Here is a 17,425-nt window from a genome sequence, read left to right on the forward strand (position 1 = left end):
TGTGTACCTTCTTTCTTCTTCTTCTTTTCAGCTCGCCACACCATTTCATTACTTCCTCTTTCAATTTCTCCGCAATTATCTTCCATTGTTCGAGCGCTGTTCTAATTAAATTTCACCGTGTTAAGCGTGGTTCGTAAATCAAGATCGCTACAAATAACACTAACTCATTCGCTAATTGGATATTGATTGCCTAAAGCAGTATGCTATATTTCTTCGAACGATCAAAACAACTATAAATTGTCTTCGTTATTGTCTTTATGGTAAAAGCACATGATTTATATGCAGAATGGTAGGATATCTGTTGGGTTAACTGTTCTCAACATAGTGTTATGCTATTTTGAATGGTAGCATACTTACAGGTTTTACGTACCTCCGAATGAACCGTTCAAATAATAAGTTTTGACAATTCTGACCTGCGCTTACCATGTAACTGTAATTTCAGTTAATATTTACATATAGCAAAGCAGTTCTCAATGCGATACATTCTAAAATAAAATATTTACAAATGGTTTTTTAATAACAGCAAGTATATCAATTATGTTAATGACTAATCATTTTATCGATCGAAAACCGCAACGATCAACAACGATTTAAAAAAAAAAAACTATGGCAATTTAGCCGTTGTATCTCGTAGACTATCTTAGGTTAACACAGTTGTATATTTCAACGATCTTACAGGTACTCACGCACGTCGTTTAATTGAATCAACGGGATGAAATATTTACCTGGCGGTCTAACGTCCAAAGACCGATATCTAACCGCACAGGTCGGCGCGTTTGATGCACAGCTATGCCATTTTACGGGCGTAACACCACGTACGGTAGTTTTCCAGCCGAAGCTCGTTAATTCCGAAAAAGGCACCGACGTCTTCTCGAAAACGATGCCTCGTAGATCTCGTCTCTCGATGGGAAAACTCTTGGTGGTCTAGAAGAGACCAGAACACACAGAACCTGGAGCAAAGTTTTTCTCAAATAGACAAGAATATTTCACAGAGTCTACAAAACGTTTAGACGAACGAACGTAATGAAACATCGTTGTTTCAAGAGGTTCGAACGTATTTTCAAAATTATCGACTGGGATAAACGATCAAGTAACAGGGCGTTGGATGAAAATTAAAAGTTTCGAATAAATCTCAAAGAAAACTAGCATAATAGACGATAAGCCGACGTATGGTTTGCTCGAGTATGTCGAACAAAGGTTCGATCGATGTTCGGGACACGCGACGTTCGATCAAACGACAAATTCTTGCGGACATTCGCGAAAATTGTACTTTTACCGCCCTGGAAACGTCAAATTTCTATCGCGCAGTTTCAAAAGTTAGTTCGTAAACACTGAAGAAAGATAATAATTTCGGGACATTATCATCTTTCTCTTTGTGCAGATATTACGTAATTAAAAGACGACACGGATAGACGTAGGAGCGATGATCGCGTTACCTCGTCACAAAAGCTTCCTAGGGGACAGACGAAATTAACGAATAAACTTGATGCTTTTGGAAAAATATGTCTGCGCGTAAGATGCCTGCGAGGAAGAAGGCACGTGACAAACGTAAAAAAGGGACAGCCGAGAACGACTCTGCTCCTCGGTTGGTCCCCAAAAAGAGACATCGTTAGAAGCAAAGAACTTTTCTCGGGTCGCCGGTATGCTATCTCTATAGACTACAGGCTGTTCGACTCCCCATCGTGAAAATGTCATCACCCCCATGGTGACCCATAGATTTAGTTGTACCTTCGCCTGTGCCCACCTTCGCGAAGCTTTCGTACTTTCCACGATTTCCTCGTCGAAAGTTTCGAGCGTCTCGTGACTCCAATCAACGATCCAATGTCTCGCGATTATGGGAAGTTTATGGCACGCGTTACTTACGTCGCGGATTTCAAGTTGTCTAAGAAACGATATTTCTCTCGGTGAAAGTCACGATTTTCGAATCCTTTTCTCTTATTAACCCTTAGAGTGCTATGGATGCATATATCCGTCTGGCGAAAGCCATCGCTGTGGACTAAGCATATACGCGTTTGTCAATTTTTCCGAGCACCTACGCACAAGTAATACTATTGCGTTTGTGCGAGATAAATATAAACGCATTTCGATGTTAATGCCGCGTTCGAAGAAACTGTCTTTTCTTTTTTTTTTTTTATTTAATGCTTTGCATTCGCAATTTGCCCAATTTGGACATTTGGTAGAACAATCGTGCCGGCACAACACAATTATCAAGAAGAAAATGTGTTGTTTGCGTGAAAAGTAAGAGAAGCAACGACAGAAAATGCGACGTCGGATTATGTATCGACGATTGTTTTGAAATTTTTCACGCACAACTGAATTATCAACTTGTGTTATATTTACTAAATTTAGTTTTCTTGTTTACTACCCAAATTCTGGTTTATTGTAAATTTCAATGTTTATAATAAATGATTAATACTAAAAAATAACGCTCTCGAATCGTTTAATCTCGCGCAAAAGAATTACTATAACTTATTACGATTTGCGCTTTGAATAGTCAATCAATAGGCTCCGAGTATTCAGCACTCTAAGGGTTAACATTCTTGTCTGAACAACAATTTTTCGCAACTCGACGCAACGTTCGAACGATTACTTCAGTCGCGGTAACAGTCGCATCGGTTCGAACAGTTTCGTAACTTTCGCCCGGTCGTTTAGCTCAAAGCCATCGCTATGTCTAAAAACTTGGGTGCAGGTTTGCTCAGCGTATCAAATCCTAGTCCCGGAACGTTCATCGCTTAATTATGGCAGGAGAAATTCGTATTCGCCACGGTTCGAAGAATCGGCTGACTCGTGACTCGGTCGATCGGGAAATTCCTCGATTCCAGGTGTTTTCCATTAGAAACGAAACGAAGCAATCGCAGCGTGCGAAATAAGGATATTTCAATCTCCGGCCGAACCTACCAAATTATCCCTTTTCGTGGCTTACATACTATCGCTAATATCGCGATCGATCAACATCGAATCGCTACTTGGAAAACAACCGCGTGCGAACGTTTAATCACTAAAAAGTAACTTGCTCGACAAACACCATCGTCCACGGTCTTGCAGATCGACGACGAGTGGCAACGTGAGGTATAAAAATTGCCCACGCAAAGTTAACGCTAATAAAAATGTAACTCGATGGCGCACTTCCAACTGGTAACGAAATATCTCGCATCGAAACAATTTCTAACAAATTTCGTAAGAAAAAGAATCCGTGATGGACGGTGAGACGTGTTGTTGTGGTTAAAGTAATAAGGAGACGAGTTGATTTAGTTAACTATATTTACAGGTATTACTCGTTATAAGATTGATTCGTTGTACTAGTTTGCTCTGACTGACTGTCTCGTCGACTCGATACTGATATTCGTTCGCACTACCAACGATTCGTGGAAAACTTGGTCGTCTATTTATACTGATCGAGCGAGGTACCGAAAGGTTTGAACTTGTCGCCCGTGGTAGGTTGCACGTAACAGCGAAATTGCTTCGTCCAGACTGTTTCTACGGTGTTAAACTGTGGCAAAGCAACTACGCGAGGCATCTTCGTATCGCGACGTCCTAAGACGCCAAAAATCAAAGGACGGTGAAAGAGGAAAAACGTAGTTTTAGACCGCGATGTACATGATCGGTATACTATGCGCATTTATTAATAAATCCGACAAACGTTTTATATCTTAAGCATTTTACGTAAAGGCGATATTTGCAGGGACAGTCAGGAGGAACGGAAGCTGACGAGCGAACAGATTTTAAGCCGATGTGGAATTCGACGAAATCTCTATTGCCGGGATGGAGCGGTCGAGCTGCGAAAAGGGGCAACCGTAGCGAATGGTCGCTCATTACGTCATGATTAGAAGAGCGCAGCACGGATTGGAAAGGTTGACTTCCAGCGGCGCGTTCCGCGTGTTCCAAGCTTCGGGTTGTCCCCGGTGGCCGTTTTCCACGGCGTAGGAAATCGGTTTTCCGCAGCGTACGACGTCTGCGTTCCCATTATTTCATCCCCTTGTCACGCAGCCGCCTTTACGGGGCCCGATGCGACGCGCAGGTAACCAGAAGAGGACCAACAAACGAGTATATTTGCTCAACAAAGCGAGCTGCCGCGGCGCGTCCGAGCCGCTTTCTATGTTGCACGCGAGTCACAACCGACGACGATTCCACCACGTGTCTACGAACTAGAAACGCGGTTTCAAGATCGACGAAACTCTCCCCTGTCGCACGAATCGACATCTCCAACGTTTCCTGTCAACCGAACCGCTTATTTATCTCGCCAATTATTCTATTATTTCTGCGTTTCTCGTTTAATCGTAGGGAACAACCTACAGATCGTGGCGAAGCTCTTGGAAACTTTTTTACCTATACAGGTACTGGATCGTGAAAATATTTCAACGTTTACCATGGAGACTTCTACATTCATCCGGCTATTTATCTTACGCGATATTTTATACGGGTTTTACGGCAATTTATACGGTTTTACGCAGCGCGTGCCAACAAACTCTAGCGCTTCAACGCGTTGACTGCCAGACGAATTTCCCATGGTTTGCCCAAGGAACTTTTCCACGTGAACTTTTCATTATGCGATGCATATTACGTTCAAATATTATTTGCAGCAAATAAAATGAGTTATAAAATAATGCTTGAAGCATTTTTCGTGCTGAGGACCACCGGTGACCCCCACGGAGTGTAAACAATTATTACGATTGTCCTTTTTTTTTTATAATTATGTACTTTTAATATTTGCTGCGTCGCCGGTCACCGGTGGCCCCCACGGCAGTCAACGTGTTAAACATATCGCTTATCGTTGACGATAGAAACAGATAACAGTTATCCGAAAGATGTTTCTCAAGATCGATCCAAACGTTATTTTACAAGTATACGCCGAAGGAGTAGACGCAAGACGATTTTCATAGCAACGTCCGCTCCTTTTCGCGATTTTTATCAGACAGGAAGAATTTACATGGAAAGACAGAAAATTTTCTCGATCGTGCGCATCTCGAGATCACGAAGAACATTCCGAAGCAACGAGACGACCTTAGCCATTGGAGGAACGTGGACGATCACGGAGGAGGAAGCACATGACGCGTCCGTCGTACTTCTTCGAAGCCATAGCGAGTAAGTCAAGCGGATGATCTGCTCTAAGAAACGTGGACGAAAAGCGCGACGAGAGACGAAAATGTCAAAAATCGAAGAAAATCCGTGGATTAAACGAACCGCAACGCCGCGAGACGCCAACTTGGAAGGATAAAGGACCGGAATAAGATAAACCGGCTTTAATCTTCGAACGCTTCGGAGGACGAGGTTTTACACGGGGATCATCCACGAGCCCGAGAACGGATTGAAGAAGCCTTAAAAAAAGAAGGACCGAAGGAAGTTTGCGGATACGGGAAATCTGCCGAAAAAGTCAAACAGAATCTGACGTCCTGTGAATCGTGACAACGGGATGTGATTTTAATGCGATTTGCTCGACTTAAAAAGTTAAGCGGCACTGGACTGTCGAAATCGTTTCGTTCGTCTGTGAAAGTTTGACCGCTCGTGTGTCTCAGTTTCGCCGGTGTCAAACCCCAACGATCGTATAGACTATGTTTACCAGTTAATATCGTTACACGCTGTAAATATTCTACCGACTGCTGCGATGTATCGTAGACGCTTCGTTAAGATTTCAACGCAACGAAGAATAACGTGTCGTTATCTATAAAACGTATACCCGGTGGTTCGCGAATCGATCAGCACGATGTTCGAGTCGGTTCTGACAATTTGCCAAGAAAAACGTTTCATTTTTTATGGGAAACACTAAAAAAAAAAAAAAAAAACAGAAACGGGAACGTTAACAAAACTGATAGCTGTTTAAGATTTGTCGTGCCATCAGCATGACCTTTGAACGAAAGATAAAGGAACCTTAAATATTAGGCACAGAGCCGGTGAAACGAATTCTCGAAAAGATAATACCTAAGCCGGTGAAACGATAATACCTGCAACTATGGTGCAACACAGTGCTTGCAATAAGTACGGTACAGGTACGCACAGTAGAGTAATGTTTCTGTTATGTACTTTGGGTATATTCATACATACCAATATATCAACATGTAACAAATTATATTATATTGATATGATAAATAATAAACATTTACAGTTATCGCAATAAACATAATATGATATTGTCTAAAAATTTATAACGCCATGATGTTTTACTCTTTCTTACTTACTCCATAAGGAAGTAAGAAATTGAGCTATTTTTCTTTTTGTATGCAATATATAAATAACGATGTTGCACGTTTCACCGTAGTTGAATGTGCATCCACAGAAATCTTACCGGAATTCCTTTTCCATAAATTAGCGCCATTTCGATCTTTGCTTCTTGGCTGCGATTTGATTTAACGCCTTAACCCGATCGTAACTTTGTCTCCATTCGTACTACTAATTTGCCCGCAAAGTGTCTTTCTTTCGCGAACGTGTTTTCTACAACAATGGCACCTTCGTACAAACGTGAAACCGAGTCTGTGAAATTTTCTTTTTATCTGGAAGTAGTTTACAATGAATTCTCATTGAGAATTATAAGTAAATTATACTATAACGTGGTACTGTAACGCGAATAATAAATGATTATCGCACGTTTGATTCTAGCTGAATCTAATGTAATGCGAGTCTGTGAAATGTCGCGGCGTTTATATATAATGAAATAATATAAAAAATAAATAAATACATAAATAAGAAATAAATGAAATAATATAAAACAAAAGACGTGCGTCTATTATTTCCTAGAGAGAAACTAGAAAAACAACCTAATACGTTCATAAACATCGGGCTATATATTTACTTAATACAAAAGGGAACGATTTGTTTCGAAGAAGCACAGGTAGACGTTCTACGTAAAATATATGCACGACATTTCCTTCAATTAAAAATTTTACATATAATCTGAAAAGAATCAATAGGATGAAAAGAATGAAAAGCATTGTAAAGAGAATAAATACATACACATCCTATTGTAATACAATGACATACAAACTGTCGTCCCTTTTAAGCTTTCTCTGCCTACCTTCAATCAGGATTATTTCGCCCCAAACACCAACGTGGCATGGTCAAAGTCGTTTACAAAAATAATCCAACCTCCGTACGAGAATAGAAGATATTGAATGCAACGAGCTGGTCTGTCGTTTATTTACTTTGCTTTATTCTAAAAATTAAACAACTTTTATTTATCCTGATTCTAACACCGGGTATTGTAGGTTTTTTTACAGTGGATTCTTTTACAAAAGAGACCCGTCCGTTTTCCACAAGGCATCCATTACAACACTGTTGTTATGCCAGGTCTACTCCCACTATGCATAAAGTCATATCTTAAGGTCAGATTAACTAGAAAAATTCTTGCTGTTTTATCTCGCTCGCTCGTTGTTCTATGTCACTAACGATTTCGCTTTATACTTTTGTATTACATCTTATCAATAGCTTAATCGCCTTTATTGTTTGCGTGAAAATTACTCACTTATTATATTGGTAGAAAAATATTATACTCACAAAGGATATAACCTAACGAAGATGGTACTCCGCTGGGCGTAACCATTCACGTGTTACGTATACTTAAGCTATAATATTTTACCAAATGACCTACTGGACAAATTGTAAAATTTAGATAAACAATAAAAAAAAGATATTATACCAGTATAATAAATACATATATGATAAATTTATTATGGGAATAATTTTATTGCTAGAGTATCCAATAATTTCAAGCACATAGGATTTTAACGTCGGTATCTAGATATCGCGGTTTATCAAAACGAGCAACGTTGCAATTACTCGCACAAACAACACAATCATTCGCTCGTCTACCTTCAGCTTAGTCTGTGGGCCACACTAGACACTTAGCCTTGATGAACTTTATTGACAGACAAAGCACTTAAAACGAGTCTCGTTCAGGCTATAAAACGATTGATTCTAATGCAGCCAACGGGCTTGACGAAAGAAAGCCAATATTTGCACGCACAAAAGATGGATCATAGAATGTCGTCCGACTAAGTGATTCAATTCGCTCAACGTCCGGCAACTTTGTATTTGAACATGTCTAATATATTTTTCCTATCTCCTTGATTTCAACGATCCGTCGAGCTCCGTGCTACTGTTGAACACACTTTTGCTTCTGAATACGAACAAACAGAAATATTCGACAAACCAACGATGTATAACGCGGATAAAGATACGTAGTACGCGTCGATCCTTCGTCGCGAGCAACGCCAACATTTTTTTCTTTTTTTTTTATTTGGAAATAGTTTACAATCAATTCTCATTGAGAATTATAAGTAAATTATTCTGGCGTGGTACTATAACGTGAATAATAAATGATTATCGTATGTTTGATTCTGACTGAATCTAACGTTTAAATCTAGAGGGTAATGTCTTTTTAGCTAGTAGTAGCAACTAGTGAGTTTTGATGGTTATTAATTCTTAGGTTATGTCTATTACTAAATTTGGATCTCTTAAGGATCTTAGTGTTTTTTCATTGGTATCGTTGAAGAATTTCTATCGTTGAAATTAAAACCAAAATCGCGTTTGCTTACTCTGTCAGAGTTATTTCCCGCGAGAACACGCGTATAAGGCACGCGTCCATCGTTCGTTCTTCGATTAAAAGTGTCTTCTAATTCGTAAAACAGCTACGACATATATTGTTATTTCTGTAGTTAGAGGTAGGATCACAATAGCTATTACTTCATTCTTTGGATAAACCCATCACACCGTTCTGAGCCGGAAAACCTTTATTGCACTTTCTTACTAGGACTAGGGATAAAAACAAAAGAACTTCTTAAACTTATCGATTAAATCTATCGATTGTATCTAGAACTATCTTCTAGTTACTATTTATCGTAACTAACGCATCTGCATATCTGCGCAACTCACAGTCATTTTCAACGATATAAACAATTACGACTAACAGGTAAAATTTACATCGAATTACATAGCTGATTACGTATCATAACGACGTAGTTTTGTTCCACATCTCTACAAACGTATTAATCGCAAATGTTTCGATTTGATTATTTGGTATTTTCTAGCTGTATATATTACTAGAAAACAGCGAATAAATGATATTGTTAATGCGTACGAAAAAGAAAATTTATCGATCCTCGTTACATCGGTTAACGTTCTCTGTGCGGTACTAGCGATAAATGAAGCCGCTTTTATAGTTAATCATAAAGACAAATGCACGTGGATAAAAGTTGCGATCCCCATGTAAAAGGAGTAGATACAGAGGTTAGGCGATATTGTAGAAATATTGCGACTAGTAGTTGCGAGCTTTTTCCACTTATAAAGCGAATATGAATCCAGATCACGCCGCTCGCTATAAGGTTTCATCTTCTTCGTAGAGATATCGGTAATTGGCGTTTGGTTACATCGGTAAAAGGATAGCGTGACACATTTTTTTCTGAATTTATGTCTATGTATATCACTGTGTCTCTAACTGGTGTCAATATTTATAGCGTGCCATTAATTCCGGGATGGATCAATTTGACACGGGCATCTTTCTACAGCCAATATAACGCTATTGGGCAGTCGGAAAAAAATTCTCCTTGGATGACCAGCTTGGCAATATATTTCAAGATATAATAAAATCAACTATATAATCTCTTTGAAAAGTAAGTTTCGATATTACTCATTATTAAGAGTGATTATCAATTAGGAATATCAATTTAGCGCCATTACCACCTGAAATTTCATTTACGTTATTACGTACATACAACATACATAAACATATAAACGGTGGCAAAAACGTTTAATCTGTTAGACTTTGCTAAATAAACTACTTTAACACTTTGACTGCAACGTCGTTCACATATGATCGGCCACGGTTTCTCCTGTGACGACACGGTGCTCATCGGTTGACCGGATAAATGGAAGATACTTTGAAATAAAAAGTGCCCCATTGAACGATTAAACATTTTTATTAGAACATCGATAAAAACAAAATAAGAACAAATCTTGCATCTAACGGTGTACTGTGTTTATTATCATAAACACAGCTTAGAAAATAATCGTAAGTGCTGCTTTATAATCATATAATTGAAGTTAGAAATGTGCACATACCTTACTATTATATATACAATGAGCGAATACCGTTTACTAATATCTTCTACACGTTTCAACGATATATTCCGCGCGTTTTGCTTGCGACGAAACAACGAATGCGAATGGTTTGTCGAAATAAACGAAGCCTTGTTATAGTATGTCACTGTCAACTGTTACCAAGGCACCACAGTGGTCACCCGTGACCACCAATAAGATAAACGGTCCATTGAAGAAGAATGTTGTCTTACATCATCGATTTATTATTATTTTGTCGTTATATGCTTTGAATAATAAAAATACACCCGTGGCGTCCTCAGAGAAACATGTGATTTCGGCGTGGCAGTCAAAGTGTTAATGTCGATTTTATCACAGCTTCTGCGATATTTACAGCTTACGATATACCATTATGTCACACTGACCTTCTCGCTTTGTGATTACGATTACATTTTCTGCGTATATTCTAAACTTGTGTACAGCTAACTCTAATTCTATATCTTTAAAAGCAAGTAAATAATTTCTACATATACATATATATATATATGTATGCATCCTTGCACGTTAAAGATGTGGGAATTGTTAATGTAACCAAGTCGATATATAAATTTTCACACAGGATAAAACTTCTGGACCGTGTTCATTGATAGATACGTACATTATCGCAAAGACAGGAACGATAAAACATGCATGTCCATTCGATATCTAGCAGAAAAATTTAGTAAACTGTGAAACCGGAGGCACTCCTATTGTAGTAACTAAAAATAAGTTTAGCAAATTCGTTCTAGTTTCAATACGTTTCGCTAAAGCTCGTCTCTAAGGAAATGATCGGATTACAGACAAAGATCCATTGTATTCGTAATATGAAGAAAAGCAGAACTGTATCTTCTGAGAGATATCATCTATCGTTTGTACATGCCGTATCGAATTACGAGGTTGTCTGGATTTTTTGGTAGTTAGTTACGAAAATACTATTTATATATCGATGCGACAGCCAACATTTTACATTCATTACTGATTCATCGATCATTTTAATGGGAAGGAATTTCAATCGTATAATAGGATTAATAGTTGGCTTCTAATAATAGCTCACCTAAGTATTAAGGTTACCTTTTCGTATTGTAACGAGACAGAGGAAACTATCGAATTTAATGAATTTTACGTCACGATTATCAGCATACGCGATACTATGAATTTTTTTTACAAGACACGCGAAAATATGAATTTTGCGCGTCTTGCACCAAACACGAAAAAGATTCTAACCATAAAGAAATCATTCTTTTCTAAGGTATTCTAAGTTCTTCGTCATACTCGTCACCCTATCGAAGGATTCATGACCTTGAGGTTATCGTTAATGATAATTTCCTCATCCTATACAGCGCAAGTACGTATTACACGTGCTAAATTCGAGCCCGCTACAAAAAGCGTTTAAACTCTTCTCTTTCTCGCTCGTACCAAATATCAGGTTGTTCGAAAAGTGTCTTTCCTTTACAACGACGCATCTTTATACAAACATGAAACCTAATCTGTCGAACGTTGTAATGTTTATCTTGATAGAACGAATTGGATCATACGTAATTCGATAAAATAATATAAACATCGTGCATCCATTATTTCCTTATAAAACGAAACTTTTGTAATTTTCAAGAAAAACGTTGATTCGATATACCTACTGCAACTATCGTACGTGTTTACCTACGTATATTTGCCACTTTGTAAATAGCATTTGTATGACCAACGTTTTCCTATTACGCGATAATTTATGGGGTTAGAAGTTTGGTCTCGCAAACATAATAGCTGGCTCAGAGACTACCGATAGATTAGCCAAATGGTAAATAAAATCATAATCACGCTATTCCTTCAAATGAAAATTGGATTAAATTGTCAATAAAGGAACGTTTTCCTGTAACTGATCCACAAAGAAGGCCATTCAGATGAGGATTAAGAGAAAGTCAACTGTATAGGTCATCCGTATACCGTATACTATATAGGTCAACTGCATAACTGTCATCAATTGCATAGGAAGTAGAATATATAAAACAGCTGTAACACCTATAACAATACGTAGTTTTACAACGTAGTTGAAAATGATTCATCGCTATTTCCTTTCTTACCATACTCGTCGCGTGATAAGTCGAAAATAAAAGGAATTTTATTCGGACTTTGCGTCTACTATGGAGCTGCACTTTGAAATTAGGCAGTCGCTTTACGAGCGCATTCTCTTGCGCGGTTCCCAAAGTATTCATTAGGCAAGTGGCTACGGAATAGCTCGGAGAAGTCGTGGAAAGAAGGGCATGTCATCGAAAGAATATACATACTTGCAGAGGCGTGAATACCGAGATGATTGGATAAAGAGGAAGCGTCCGCTAAGGTTTTTGTACGAGTCTCAGCTTCTGAAGTTACCGAACAAGCCGCCACAATGACCCACTCGGCGAACACATTGGATACACACGCGCCCTGCTGCGGATTTTACGAAAAAGAGACGCGGTCGCGCGTCTTTCTCGACTAGAATAGCCGGCTCGCTTTCAATAGGAAATCGAGTAACCTCGTGGACAGCAATGGGAATGACAACCGAAGATGAAGTCGTTAAATTCGTAGCTGACGCGCGTGTACGGAACTCCCCTCCCTCCCTCCGTGTTTCGACCCCATGGGTGTCCGGAGCAGGAAGCGGTCGCCACAGCAGCAAAAGTCGTTCGATTTTATTCTTCACACTTTTGTTCGTCGTAGCGCGAATAATCTTCTAGGAACGTCTGTCTTAATAGATCTTTCTAAGAAATGTGTTTCTTTGTAGGAACAGAACGTAAACTCTCCTCTACACTCGGCGATTCATCGAAATGTATCTATTTTCTATCGTTATGCGCGTATTATTTTTGTAGATTTTAATTACAGCGTTTATTTTATCGATACAACTTTCTCTCTCTACAAAAGGGGATAATGGAACAAGTGGCAAGTTTGTAACACCATCTCCATTTCACAATTCGCCCAGTTTTATCGTTATTAATTAACACAATTTGCGCGATATATTTTTACATATTACACATAGAGGCATAGATTTCTTTTTACAAAATAGCCTCTGAATTTGTACATCACGCGCATTCATTTCCAAGTTACGATCATTCGTGAGAAAGTTCGTCATCGAGCGACATAGTTTCGAGATGTATATGTTTGTCCGTGATTATTAGTAGCTGCTGGCTGTAGCTGGTGTACCTTGTTGTATTTTCTTTCTATTTAAGAATCGTGGAAGAAAAAATGGGACTTCGATCGCCGGGATTCGATCCCGGATTCCGAACGTTCGTAACCTTAGGCGCTATGGGAGTGTGTGTGTGCATCCGCCATAATTTTTATTTTTGCGCCGCCTCCGTCGTCGGAGCCCGTCGTCGGTTGTTTTGAATTTGCCGCGTTTCGTCCCAGGACTACCGGTGGACTCGTCAGTAAGGCTACGTCCGGTAGTTCCTGCCTTAGACGCAGAAGGAGTATCGCTAGCTAAGATATTTGTATTGTGCCTCTGTATATTCGATCGCTAGCGAGAAAGACAGACTCGTTGTCGTCGTAGTAGCCCTCTGGTGTTGACGGTTGGGTACCCGGATCGCCCGGGAGGTGTTACGTCCGCGTTGATGTCCTCTACCTGTCGACGTCCTTTTGTCACTGATCCGCCACAGCGCTAACCACTGCGCTGCCGTCGTCCGTTGGTTGTTAATGTCGAGTGCCGGTATTTGTGTACCGTCGAGTGCCGCCACAGTTTCAATTCCCTTCGTAGCATACCGTCGATTCCATCTACGTTTTTTACAACTTTCGTGTCATATTTACCATAAACGGTCGTTACCTTCACGATACCTTAAAACCTCTAGGACGACGCCTTATAAGAATCTGAAGTACCTAAAGGAATGCAAATTTTACACCATCGCTCTTTCGACTGCGCCATAATAAATCGATACGTTCGTTTTACAAGGTGTGTTTGACAAAATTACACGAACAAATAGTAACTGTACGAAGAAATTACTTTTCCTCCGCGCTTGTTACATTTCCGATAAATATAAATAGCCATAATTTTTCAAGCCAAGGTTACACGTTTACGAAACGCGATGAAAATGAATCCTTTCAAAAATGTAAATATTTTGCAAATAATATGATATTTTTGATAGCAAGATACGCATTATCGCGGAATCGCTTCTATCGCGTTACGTACGGTACAAGTTTTGATCAGCAACGATACTTGTTGCTTCTTTCTGTTTATAAATGTTGCCTGGTAATAGCATAATGAATGGATGAATCAACTAATCATCTCGTGAACGCATCACTCCATTTGCAACTCCAGTTCTAATCTCGTTAAGCAAGATTTACGTCCGTCGACTCGGCAGTTCTAGGAAATCTGCTTCGAGTAACAATCGGAGACTATCATTTTACCGACTAGGGTACTTTAAAGCAACAACGTGTAAATAAACCATAGACACTGGTTTATTTGATCAAACGTTTTGCTTACAAGAAACTAAATGGAATGGTTAGCGTCGTTTCGAAGGGACGCTTGCTAAAGCATTTATGTATCGTTAATGGAGTAGTTTTTGCTACCTAAGTAGCGTTGTAAGTATTCACAGATAGCTACATTTTCACAGTTTCCACATTTTTTCCCTCAAACATCGTTTTCCATCAAGCTACAAATTTTACGATAGATCACAATTTTGTAGCCCGATGCCTCTCCTCTCTTATTCCAGCGTTCGTTTAAACGTTTTACTATTCAAACGCTATCGAATTGCTACTTCAAAATGAAACTACCAAGCAAGTATCGAAATACTTGATATTAACGGATAAAAACGCGCTTCTCGAATTCGCTACGTATGTTTTGCCTGCGACCAAACTTCAGTTTGCAAACGCTGGACTACCGAAGTTACACGAGCGGCCGAAATATCGCGATAAATGAGAAACGATCGATTCGAGCGACGTACCAAAGCGACAACAAAAAGAACAACGACCAAAATTGCAAGATATTTCTCCAACTGACCACACGTTATTATTAGGTTGCCCGAAAAGTTTTATCAGGAGAAACATTTTTTCTTTTATATTATTTCGAACTACGTACGATCCATTTTGTTCCGTTGAGATATTTCACGGACTCGCGTTACATCGGATTCAGCTAGAATCAAACGTACGATGATCATTCGTTATGGTACCGCGCCAGAATAATTTACTTACAATGCTCAACGAGAATTGATTGTAAACTACTTCCAAATAAAAGACAAAATTGTCAAAGTTTCACGCTGTCGCGAAAAACGCGTTTGCGAAAGAGAGACACTTTCAGGGCAAGCTAATATTAACGCGTCGTGTCGATCGATTCCTAACACGCTAAAATAAACGCGCACAGAAATATTATCCCTAATGATAATAACTCTATTGGTGGATGTTCTCCTTGTATAAATTGATCTAAAAGTATGATCGATCGAAGAAGTGTAAAAAAAAAGGGGGGGAAGGGGGGAAAGAGGGACCGGCAACAGAAGCTTATTTGTCCGTGGAATCTCGCGCACAGACAAGCGAGGGAAAACGTTGAGAAGGGCGATCTCGCGTACTCGAGACACAGTATGCCGAAAAAATGTTCTCAACGAAGAAGAGACGAGAAGGTTTATATTGGTGGTTCGCGGTTGGTGGCGGTGCTTCAAAGCGATCGCGTGTTTTGCTAACATCTCCGAAAACAAAGTGTAAACTAACTAGACGTCCACTCGATGTTTACTCAGCACCGAGAATCCCGCCGCGGGAGAGCCGCAGTCGTTCTCCATGCAATAACAACCGTGCTTGCATCTTTTTATCGTGACTCGTGGAACGTCTCGCCGCTGAACGTCACCGTGTCCTCCGGATTTCTTAACCTGTCGTGTAATACGATCCTATTTGTCGACTTGCGAGCCGTAACGAGCACTCGAAAATAACTTGTCGCGATTTTAATTGTCCTTTTCAACGTATCCACTGGATATCGTTAAAATATTCTAGCGAGAAATTCGCGCGTGCTTCATCCGCTACCTATAGCGGTTTTACGAAGAATCTCCAGATGCAAACAAATTTCGTTAATCTTATTTTAATAACACCACATTGGTGATATTGACTTTATTTTATATCGTTTGGTTAAATAAAATTTCCTGCGTATTCTTTAGACGCGATTACGTTTGTCTGCTTAACTGGCAATCGTACGTTAATTAACGTTGTGATTTAGTCGAAAATTGCCTAATAATTTCTTCATCGCATAGATGCTACGATCTTACGAAGTACGAAGAAATGTTCGCATTCATAGCGCTACTTCATACGCTTCCCTTGAATCATGCAGATATTTTATTAGATTCAATTTTCGCACATCTTTGCCATTTTATATCAGGTCGTTCGAAAAGTTTCTTTCGTTCTATAGGGAAATAATGGATGCGCAACGCTTTGCGTTTTATATTATTTTATCGAATTACGTATGATCCATTTTATCCTATCAAACTAAAGATTAGAACGTTCGACGGATTAGATTTCGTGTTTGCAAAAGACGTGCTCGTAAAAGGAGGACACTTTTCGGACAATCCAATTTATCTATAACTACGCATCTCGTTTATTCACTAAGAGAACGCTGTGGTCATTCTGCGTGTAAGTTTTTACACTTGAACGCCGGCTCTTGAATGCCGGAAGATTTAGAATGGAAACATCTACGAAACGTACGATTTAAAGTTAAACGAAAATACTTAGAAGTTTGGAGGAAAAAAACACGACAAAGCTCCCCCGGAAGAGGAGGGCTGGTGCGTGTCAGTTGGTAGGCCGATCAGAGAGGCGAACAGCTTCTAGGAAACTCGACCAGCGCTATTGGATCGGATGAATTCTTGACAAGAAAAAAGGAAATGATCGAGCAGGCCGCACAACCGCCACGCCGACGATAAACAAACTACTTCGAGGGGGCAGCTCCTCTGAATCTTTGAAGATCCGCCGTTGATTAATTCCAGTAGGCAAAAGCAACCAGTCGAGTCGTCGATATCCGCTTTGAAACACAATTAGAACAAGAATCAATTCCAGGGATACGTATTAACACCGACTACTTTGTCCTCGCGCGAATTCCATCCTTTTTCGCTAAATACTTTCTCTTCTAGAAGCAATTTGTTCCCCACGTTTTAATATTTGACACAGAATTAAGGCTGTACATTAAGAAATTACATGTTTATCTTATACACAGCCGCGAACAAAAATACTTAAATATCTAAGCTAACAAGTATATTTGTACTAAAAAGTACAATAACACCTAAATGAAAGGTAATGGAATAGGTATTTAAGATATTTGAGATAAACAAGTTTAATGAATTTCCTTTATCGTGTATCTTTATTTCTATTTTTCCAAAATCAATATTTCCATTTTCGTAGAAGAACGCTGGATTTAACGAAGCCTCGTCACTAAATC

At 39.3% G+C, this 17,425-nt stretch overlaps 2 long non-coding RNA genes across 2 annotated transcripts; both read right to left on the reverse strand.

The window, feature by feature from the left end:
• Nucleotides 1–731: 731 nt before the first annotated feature.
• Nucleotides 732–7,529, reverse strand: LOC122566432. Its single transcript, XR_006316514.1, has 3 exons — nt 7,007–7,529; nt 6,281–6,485; nt 732–950 (listed from the first exon to the last, which is right to left on the reverse strand). It is a non-coding gene; the product is annotated as an uncharacterized LOC122566432 (long non-coding RNA).
• A 2,014-nt stretch (nt 7,530–9,543) lies between these two features.
• LOC122566547 lies at nt 9,544–10,107 on the reverse strand. The gene is made up of 3 exons (XR_006316549.1): nt 10,048–10,107; nt 9,768–9,864; nt 9,544–9,669 (listed from the first exon to the last, which is right to left on the reverse strand). It is a non-coding gene; the product is annotated as an uncharacterized LOC122566547 (long non-coding RNA).
• Between the last annotated feature and the right edge of the window lie 7,318 nt (nt 10,108–17,425).

This window comes from Bombus pyrosoma, linkage group LG4 (genome assembly GCF_014825855.1).
Source record: "Bombus pyrosoma isolate SC7728 linkage group LG4, ASM1482585v1, whole genome shotgun sequence".
Taxonomy (NCBI): Eukaryota; Metazoa; Arthropoda; class Insecta; order Hymenoptera; family Apidae; genus Bombus; species Bombus pyrosoma.